General features: G+C 41.7%; 1 pseudogene; it reads right to left on the bottom strand.

Moving 5' to 3' along the window:
• LOC102178121 lies at positions 621 to 3,996 on the bottom strand (annotated as a pseudogene).

The raw sequence follows: 10,849 nt of genomic DNA, 5'->3' as shown, positions 1-10,849 counted from the left end.
GTATCACCTCTCCCTTTGGACAGAAAGAAGAGGTATCTTCCTTCCTCTGCAAGTCCCAATAAACCCTGTGAAAGTGACCAAAACAGGGAGTGAGGAGGAAAATCACAGCCTGCTTCACTTGCCCCACCTTCAGAGTGTGGAAGTGTAGTATGGGGTAGGCTAGACGTGGGAGGGGATTGGGAAGAAAAATAAGGAAGACTTACCAAAACTAAACATGAGACAAGCAAAACCCTAGTGGTAGAGATGGAAGACCCTGTTCCAATAAACCAGAGAATGGGTTTCTCCTTCAACTTTGCACTGCTACTTAGAAGTTTGAAGGTTGCAAAAAGATGGTTGTGGGGCAAGGAGGTGGCGCCAATGAATAAAAACTGCACAAAATGTTAAAATAGCTCTGTTGCAAGCAGGGCCAGGAGAGAAGGTTCTATAAGAGGTGGAGAAGTAAAACCAGAATTCTCAGAGTTATGAGGCTGGGGCCCACACCTCTAACATCACCCTGCTGTCTGGAGAGGACAAGGGATAAAAACAGAACAGAAGGAATGACCTACAGAGGGTCTGGTTGACAGAGGAACCGAACGCTGGCATCGAGGGAAGGGAGATGCAGAAGGACCAGGGCTGAGAGGTTAGGAAAACTGAGAGCCCAGGAGTCTCGATATCTGCTTTGATATACCCTCCTGTGGCGATCAGGGCCTGCAGTCTGGCCTTTCATGAAGCCCATGGAGTTGAGCTGCTCCAGCTGCTGCTGATATCTCACTTCTGGAGTTTACACCTGTGAAATTCCACTTCTGGCCAAAGCTGGATCATCTGCTGCATGAGTTGCTGCTGAACACTGGAGGCATCTGTTGGAGAGGATGTGACTGGCAGGGCCTGAGAGGAGGTGGGCACCTTGGGTGCAGATCCCAAGTTGCTGCCTGCCAAGGATATTGGGGTCCAGGCCATCCCAGAAGAGCCAAGGCTGGATACCAGCCTGGGGGCTTCAGTCTGCAAGGTCTGAAGTCCCTACTGGATGTGCAGCAGTGCCTGCAAGGCTCGGGGATTGGTGAGAATGGAGAGCAACTCTGGATTCTGCAGCTGCTGCAGGAAGACTGGGAGCTGCAGGCAGAACTGCTCCTGAACCTAGGGGTTCCCCGTGAAGAGTGGCACATTCACCAAAATCGGGGTTCTGAGCAAGTGTTTCCATCATGCTACACATGTAGGGGGCTGAGATCATGTTCCACATCAGTTGGGGGTTCTCAGAGATCTGCTGATGAAGGGCCTACATTTCTGGGCTGTTGAACATCTCTGACTCCAGGCTCAGTTCAGTTCAATTGCTCAGCTGTGTCCAAATCTTTGTGACTTCATGGACTAGAGCACACCAGGCTTCCCAGTCCATCACCAACTCCTGGAGCTTACTCAAAGTCATGTCCATTGAGTCAGTGATGCCATCCAACCATCTCAAACTCTGTCATCCCCTTCTCCTCCTGCCTTCATCAGGGTCTTTTCAAATGAGTCAGTTCTTTGCATCAGGTGGCCAAAGTATTAGCGTTTCAGCTTCAGCATCAGTCCTTCCAGTGAATATTCAGGACTGATTTCCTTTAGGATATACTGGTTGGAACTCCTTGTAGTCCAAGGGACTCCCAAGGGACTCTTCTCCAACACCACAGTTCAAAAGCATCAATTCTTTGGCACTCAGCTTTCTTTATAGTCCCAACTCTTACATCCATACATGACTACTGGAAAAACTATACCTTTGACTAGACAGACCTTCGTTGGCAAAGCAATGTCCCTGGTTTTTAATATGCTGTCTAGGTTGGTCATAACTTTTCTTCCAAGGAGCAAGCGTCTTTTAATTTCATGGCTGCAGTCACCATCTGCAGTGATTTTGGAGCCCCCTAAAAATATAGTCTGTCACTGTTTCCATTGTTTCCCCATCTATTTGCCATTTAGTGATGGGACCAGATGCTATTATCTTCGTTTTCTGAATGTTGAGTGTTAAGCCATTTTTTTTTTCACTCTCCTCTTTCACTTTCATCAAGAGGCTCTTTAGCTCTTCTTCACTTTCTGCCAGGCTAGCTGCATTGATCCCAAAGGGGTTGGAGACTACTGGTGCACTTGGATGGTCCCCAATCATCCAGTGACCTCCCCACCAGACCCAGAGGCCTGGGAGGTTGGGGGGGGGGTGGTGTCAAGATGCTCCTGGGGTTAGGGAGGGGCTCTTGTTTCTGTCTGCAGAGGCTGGGAAGAAGAGTTGTCAGAGTTCCCAGCCAGGAAAGAAAAGGGATTGTTGCCAAACTGTTGCTGGGCAGCTGTAAACATGGGCTCTTTGATGTCCATGTCCATGTGGCAGAAGGCATTACTCCGTCCAGTGATGCTCTCCTGATTGCTTAGAGCCTAGTCCTGCTTCTGCGTCATCTCTCACATCATGGCTGGATTTCCAGCCAGCTCCATCGTCTGCCTCATAAGCTCAGCGTTGTGAGCATGTGATATGAGCATGTGATAAGAGCATGTGATTGTGGCTTTCAGTCTGTCTGCCCTCTGATGGAGAAGGACAAGAGGCTTATGTAAACTTACTGATGGGAGAGACTGACTAAGGGGGAAACTGGGCCTTGTTCTGATGGGCGGGCTCATCAAATCAATAATTTGCTCAATAAATCTTTAATCCAATTTTAGGTTGATGGTTGGAACTGTGTTCCCTGCTATTTCCCTGGGGCCAAACTATGGTGGAGGTAATGAAGATATTGATTCAGTTCAGTTCAGTTCAGTCATTCAGTCCTGTCTGACTCTTTGCGACCCCATGAATCATAGCACGCCAGGCCTCCCTGTCCATCACCAACTCCCGGAGTTCACTCAGACTCATGTCTATCGAGTCCGTGATGCCATCCACCTACCTCATCCTCTGTCAACTGCTTCTCCTCCTGCCCCCAATCCCTCCCAGCTTCAGGGGCTTTTCCAATGAGTCAACTCTTCACATGAGGTGGACAAAGTATGGGATTTTCAGCCTTAGCATCAGTCCTTCCAATGAACACCCAGGGCTGATCTCCTTTAGGATGGACTGGTTAGATTTCCTTGCAGTCCAAGGGACTCTCAAGAGTCTTCTCCAACACTACAGTTCAAAAGCATCAATTCTTCAGCACTCAGCTTTCTTCACAGTCCAACTCTCACATCCATACATGACCGCTGGAAAAACCATAGCCTTGACTAGACGGACCTTTGTTGGCAAAGTAATATCTCTGCTTTTCCATATGTTATCTAGGTTGGTCATAACTTTCCTTCCAAAGAGTAAGCGTCTTTTAATTTCATGGCTGCAGTCACCATCTGCAGTAATTTTGGAGCCCCCCCAAAATAAAGATAATGGTGACCTCCCTCGAAAGATCCCAGGCATGCCCTGCTCCACTCAGTGTCCCCACCCCTGCAGCAGGCCACCACCAACTCACACCTCTGCTGGAGACTCCCAGACACCCACAGGCAAGTCCGGGAGTCTCCTGTGGGGTCACTGCTCTTTTCTCCTGGGTTCCTGATGCACAAGGTTCTGTTGTGCCCTCCGAGAGTCTATTTCCCAGTCCTGTGTAAGTTCTGGCAGCTCTATGGTGTGGTAAATGGTGACCTCCTCCAAGAGGGCTTATGCCATACCCAAGTCTGCTGCACCCAGAGCCCATGTCCCTGCAGCAGACCACCAGCGACCCATACCCCCACAGGAGACGTTCAAACACAGTTCTCTCAGTCTCTATGGCGTCCGTGGGTCACGGTGCACACAAGGTTTGTTTGAGCCCTCTGAGCGTCTCTGGTGGGAATGGGGTTGGATTCTAAATGTGAATTTACCCTTCCTACCATCTTGCTGGGGCTTCTTCTTTGCCCTTGGACGTGGGGTTATCTCCTCACAGATGATCCAGCGCATACCATCTTGCAGGGGTTTCTCTGACCGTGGATGTGGGGTATCTCCAAACCGCTGGTCCAGCAAAGTGCAGCCGCTGCTAATGACCTTGGATTTGGGGTATCTCCTCTCAGCCGCTCCAGTGCCATGCAGCCGAAATCAGATTGATTATATTTTTTGAAGCCAAAGATGGAGAAGCTCTATACAGTCAGCAATCACTCACCTTCAGCCAGACATCCTGGAGTACGAAGTTGATTGGGCCTTAGGAAGCATCGAACAAAGCTAGTGGAGGTGATATAATTCCAGTTGAGCTATTTCAAATCCTGAAAGATGATGCTGTGAAAGTGCTACACTCCATAACAAGACTGGGAGCTGGCTGTAGTTCAGATCATGAATCCCTTATTGCCAAATTCAGACTGAAATTGAAGAAAGTAGGGAAAACCAATAGACCTTTCAGGTATGCCATAATCTAATCCCTTATAATTATACAGTGGAAGGGAGAAATAGATTTAAGAGACTAGTTCTGATAGACAAAGTGCCTGATGAACTATGGATGGAGGTTCGTGACATTGTACAGGAAGACAGGGAGCAAGACCATCCCCAAGAAAAAGAAATGCAAAAAAGCAAAATGGCTCTCTGAGGAGGCCTTACAAATAGCTATGAAAAGAAGGGACGAAAAAGCAAAGTAGAAAAGGAAAAATATACCCATTTGAAAGCAGAGTTCCAAAGAATAGCAAGGAGAGATAAGAAAGCCTTCCTCGGCGATCAGTGCAAAGAAAGAGGAAAACGATAGAAAAGACTAGAGCTCTCTTCAAGAAAATTAGCGATACCAAGGGAATATTTCATGCAAAAATGGGCTCAATAAAGGACAGAAATGGTATGGATCTAACAGAAGCAGAAGATATTAGGAAGAGGTGGTAAGAATACACAGAAGAACTGTACAAAAAAATCTTCATGACCCAGATAATCATGATCACTCACCTTCAGCCAGACATCCTGGAGTACGAAGTTGATTGGGCCTTAGGAAGCATCGAACAAAGCTAGTGGAGGTGATATAATTCCAGTTGAGCTATTTCAAATCCTGAAAGATGATGCTGTGAAAGTGCTACACTCCATATGCCAGCAAATCTGGAAAACTCAGCAGTGGCCACAGGACTGGAAAAGGGCAGTTTTCATTCCAATCCCAAAGAAAGGCAATGCCAAAGAATGCTCAAACTACCACATAATTACACTCATCTCACATGCTAGTAAAGTAATACTCAAAATTCTCCAAGCCAGGCTTCAATAATATATGAATCATGAACTTCCAGATGTTCAAGCTGGTTTTAGAAAAGGCAGAGGAACCAGAGATCAAATTCCCAACATCTGCTGGATCATTGGAAAAGCAATAGATTTCCAAAAAAAAACACATCTATTTCTGCTTTATCGACTATGCCAAAGCCTTTGACTGTGTGGATCAAACAAGCTGTGGAAAATTCTGAAAGAGATGGGATTACCAGACCACCTTATCTGCCTCTTGAGAAATCTGTATGCAGGTCAGGAAGCAACAGTTAGAACTGGACATGGAACAACAGACTAGGTCCAAATAGGAAAAGGAGTACATCGAAGCTGTATACTGTCACCCTACTCATTTAACTTATATGCAGAGTACATCATGAGAAACGCTGTGCTGGATGAATCACAGGGTGGAATTGAGATTGCTGGGAGAAATATCAATAACCTCAGATATGCAGATGACACCACCCATAGGGCAGAAAGTGAAGAACTAAAGAGCCTCTTGATGAAAGTTAAAGAGGAGAATAAAAACGGCTTAAAACTCAGCATTCAGAAAACTAAGATCATGGCATCCGGTACCATCACTTCATGGCAAATAGATTGGGAAACAATGGAAATGATGAGACTTTATTTTTCTGGGTTCTAAAATCATTGCAGGTGGTGACTGCAGCCATGAAATTAAAACTCCTTGAAAGCAAAGCCATGACCAACCTAGAGATCATGTTAAAAAACAGAGACGTTACTTTGCTAACAAAGGTCCATCTAGTCAAAGCTATGGGTTTTCCAGTAGCCATGTATGGATGTGAGAGCTGGACTGTAAAGAAAACTGAGTGCCAAAGAATTGATGCTTTTGCACTGTGGTGTTAAAGAAAACTCTTGAGAGGCCCTTGGACTACAAGGAGATCCAACCAGTCCATCCTAAAGAAAATCAGTCCTGAAGGACTGATGCTAAAGCTGAAATTCCAATACTCTGGCCATGTGATGTGAAGAACTGACTCATTGGGAAAGACTCTGATGCTGGGAAAGATTGAAGGCAGGAGGAGAAAGGGATAAAAGAGGATGAGATCGTTGAATGCCATCACCAACTCGATGGACATGAGTCTGAGTAAGCCCCGGGAACTGGTGATGGACAGGGAAGCCTGGTGTGCTGCAGCATGCGGTCACAGAGTCGGACATGACCCAGCCACTGAACTGAACTATTGCACTGTATGTATGTACTATGTTTTCTGTATTCACTCATCTGTCAACGGACATATAGGTTGTTTCCACATTTTGTTTTTTTTAAATAGTGCCACTGTAAACATTAAGCATGCATGTATCTTTTCAAATTTAAGTTTTGTCTGGATATATGCCCAGGAATGGTATTGCTGGATCATATGGCAACTCTATTTTTGGTTTTCAGAGGAACCTTCATACTATTTCCAATAGTGGTTGCAACAATTTACATTTCCACCAACAGTGTAGGAGGGTTGCCTTTTCTTCACATCCTCTCCAGCATTTACTATTTGTAGATTTCTTAATGACAGCCATTCTGACTGATGTGAGGTGATTCCTCACCATAGTTTTGATTTGTATTTCTCTATTAGTGATGATGACCAGTCATGTACATTTTGGCTATCTGTATTTCTTTTTTGGAGAAATGTCTACTTAGGTCTTTTGCCCATTTTTCAACTAGGTTGTTTTTTGGTTTGAATTGTATGAGCTGTTTGGAAATTTTGGAAATTAAGTCCTTATTGATTGCATCATTTGCAAGTATTTTCTCCCTGTCCATAGGTTGTCTTTTCATTTTGTTTGTGATTTCCTTTGCTGTGAAAAGCTTGTAAGTTTGATTAGGTCCCATTTATTTATTTTTGCTTTTACTTCTATTGCCTTGGGAGACTGACCTAAGAAAACATTAGTGTGATTTATGTTCAAGAATGTTTTGCCTGTGTTTACTTCAGGGAGTTTTATGGTGTCACGTCTTATGTTTAAGCCTTTAAGCCATTTTATTTACGTGTATGGTGGGCTTCCCAGGTGACTCAGTGGTAAAGACCTTGTCTGACAACTCAGGAGACACAAGAAATGTGGGTTCAATCCCTGGGTCAGGAAGATACTCTGGAGAAGTAAATGGCAACCCATTCTGTTATTCTTGCCTTTGAAATCCCATGGACAGAGAAGCCTGGTAGGTCACAATCTATGGGGCTCCAAAAAGTTGGACATGACTTAGAGACTGTGCAGGCATGGTGTGAGGGGGTGTTCTAACTTCATTGATTTACATGCAGCTGTCCAACTTTTCCACATTGCTTGCTGAAGAGACCATCTTTTCCCCATTTGGCATTTTTGTCTCCTGTGTTGAAGATTAATTTTCCATAGGTGTGCAGGTTTATTTCTGGGTTCTCTATTCTTCTGTCCCGTTGATCTGTTTTTGTGCCAGTACCATGTTGTTTTGATTACTGCAGCTTTGTAGCATTGTCTGAAGTCTGGGAGGGTTATGCCTCCTGTTTTGTTCTTTAGCCTCAGGATTGCATTGGCAATTTGGGGTCTTTTATGGTTCTGTATAAATTTTATGATTACTTGCTCTAATTCTGTGAAAAATGTCATGGGTAATTTGATAGAGATTGCATTAAATCTGCAGATCGTGTTGGTTAGTATGGCCATTTAACAATATTAATCCTTCCAATCCAAGGGCATGGGATGACTTTCCATTTCTTTGAATCATCTTCAGTTTCCTTTATTATGTAATTCTCAGTATGTAAGTTTTTCAGCTCCTTGGTGAGATTTATTCCTAAGTATTTTATTTTTTGATGTGTTTTTAAAAAACGGATTGTTTGTTTACATTCTCTTTCTATTTCATTGTTGGTCTAAAGAAATGCAATTGATTTCTCTATGTTAATCTTGTATCCTGCTACCTTGCTGAGTTTATCAGTTCTAGAAGTTTCTGAGTGGAGTCTTTAGGGTTTTCTAGACAGATAGTATCATGTCATCTGCACATAATGACAGTGTTAAACCTCTTCCCTACCAACTTGAATACATTTTCTTTCTTTTTCCTTTTGGATTGTTATGGCCAGGATTTCTAATACTATTCTAAAGAGAAGTGGGGAGAGTGGGCATCCTTCCCTTGTTCCACGTTTTGGCAAGAAGGCTTTCAGCTTTTTGTGGCTGAGTAGTATAATGGCTGTGGGTTTGCCACGAATAGCTTTTATTATGTTGAGACATGTTCCCTCTGTACTGACTTTTGTAAAGTTTTTTAATCATGAATGGATGATGGATGTTAAATTTTACCACAGCTTTTTCTGCATCTATTGAGATTATCAAGTGGTTTGTGTCTTTATTTTTGTTGATGCGGCATATCACATTGATTTATTTTCATATATCGAACCATCCTTTTGACCCTGGGAAGATCCTGAGATCCAAGATCTCAACTTGGTCATGGTGTATGAACTTTTTTATTTGTTGCTGGATTTGGGTTTCTGTTTGTTCGTTGAGAATGTTTGCATCTATATTCACCAAAGATACTTGCCTGTAATTTTTTTGGTAGTGTGTTTGCCTGGTTTTTCTATTAGGGTGATTGGTTTCTTCAGAGAATGTCTTGTTCCCTCTTCTTCAATCTTTTGGAAGAGTTTGAGAAGAATTGATATAAGTTCTTTTCTTGGAAATATATATTTGGTTGAATATACCTGTGAAGCCATTTCAACCTGGAGTTTTGTTTGTAGAAAGTTTTTTATTACCAAATCTATTTCACTTCTACTGATTGGTCTGTTCAAGTCCTCCATGCAGTATTGGTGGGCTCTGTGTTTCTAGAAATTGTCCACTACTTCTAGGTAGTTGAATCTGTTAATATATAACTGCTCATAGTATTCTCTTATGGTTTTTGTATTTCTACCGTATCAGCTGTGATTTCTCCTCTTTCATTTCTTAATTTGGGTTTTCTCTCTTTTCTTCCTGGTGAGCCTGGCCAGAGGTTTGTCAATTTTGTTTACCCTTTCAAAGAAACAGCTCTTAGTATTATTGACTTTTTCTATTTTTTTAATCTCTACTTTATTTATTTTCCCTCTTATCTTTATTATTTCCTTCCTTCTGCTGACTTTTGGTTTTGTTTTTCTTTTTCTAATTCTTTTAGGTAGTATGTTAGGTTGTGTATTTGAAATTTTTCTTGCTTCTCGAAAAGGGCCTGAATTGCTATGAATTTCCAAGACTGCTTTTCATGCAGCCCATAGATTCTGTATGGTTCTGTTTTGTCATTTGTCTCAAGGTAGTTTTTAATTTCTTCTTTGACTTCATCATTGACTAATTGGTTTTTAAGTAGCATGTAGTTTAGTCTGCATGTAATTGTTTCTTGTTTGCTTGTTTCTTTTTCTGTGGTTGGTTTCTAGTTGTATGTCACTGTGATCAGAAAAGATGCTTGAATACTTCTATACTCTCAAATTTGTTGAGGCTTTTTTTGTGTCCTGGTATAGCTAATCCTAGAGAATGTTTCACGTGCACTTGAGAACTATGTGTACTCTTTTTCTGGATGTAATGTCCTGAAAATATCAATTGAATCCTATCCTTTAGGATCTCTGTTGCACTATTTTTGTTCTCAAATATCTGTCCACTGATGTGAGTGGGGTGTTAAAGTCTCCTACTATTATTGTATTCCCATCAATTTCTCCCTTTATGTCTGTTAGTATTTGTTTTGTGTATTTGGGTGCCCCTATATTGGGTGCATATAGCCTGATGAGTGTAATATCCTCTCCTTTTATTGATCCTTGTATCATTATAGAGTGCTTTTTCTTTATAGCCTTTGCTTTAAAGTCTGTTTTTTCTGATATTATTATTATGATCCCCACTTCCTTGCTCTTTCTGTTTGTATGAAATCTTTTTCCATCCCTTCCTTTCAATCTATGTGTGTTCTTTGCCCTGAAGTGGGTTTCTTGTAGGCAGTATTTGTAGACTTTGATTTTTTAAAAATTCAATATGCCATGTCTTTTAATTGAAGGATTTAGTCCATTAACATTTAAGGTAATTATTGACTGCTTTGCATTTCCTGCCATTTTAACTCTTGTTTTCTTATTGGTTTTATATTTCCTGTCTCTTTTTCCTTTTGTGATTTGATGATTTTCTTTTGTATTATGCTTTTACTCTGCACGTTTTGCTTTTTGTGAATGTATTGTATGGTTTTGATTGGTGGTTACTCTGTTTTTCTAGTATGTTAACCCCTTCCTATATCTACTTGCTTTTAACTGCTAGTCATACAGGCTAAAACACATTCTAGAGGAAAAAAAATCTACATTTGCTTACTCTCATCCCCCACATTTTATGATTTTGTTGTCTTCTTTCACATCTTCATGTTCATCCTTTTGCTACTCATTGTGGTTATCACTTTTACAAAACTTTTTTGATTTTTAAAAATGTGTACTGGCTTATTTAAATAATTTACTTTCCAATTCTGATGTTCTCTTTCCTATAGCTCTTACTTCCCTTCTATGTAGACATGACTTTTCAACAGTTTCTTTAGGATAGGTTTAACATTGCTGTATTCTGTCTTTGCTTACCTTAGAAATTCTTTCTCTCTCTTATTCTAAATGATAATTTTGCTGGCTAGAGTATTCCAGGTTGTAGATTCTTCTCCTTCAGGACTTTGAGAATATCTTACCACTCTTTTCTGGCATGTAATGTTTCTATAGAGCAATCAGCTGATAGCCTTATGGGAGGTTCCTTTGTTTTTTTTTTTTTTTTTTCCTGCCTCTAGAATATTCTCTTTAACTT

Source organism: Capra hircus, chromosome 23 (assembly GCF_001704415.2).
Source record: "Capra hircus breed San Clemente chromosome 23, ASM170441v1, whole genome shotgun sequence".
NCBI classification, from domain to species: domain Eukaryota; kingdom Metazoa; phylum Chordata; class Mammalia; order Artiodactyla; family Bovidae; genus Capra; species Capra hircus.
This window is presented reverse-complemented; position numbering and strand designations above follow the sequence as displayed.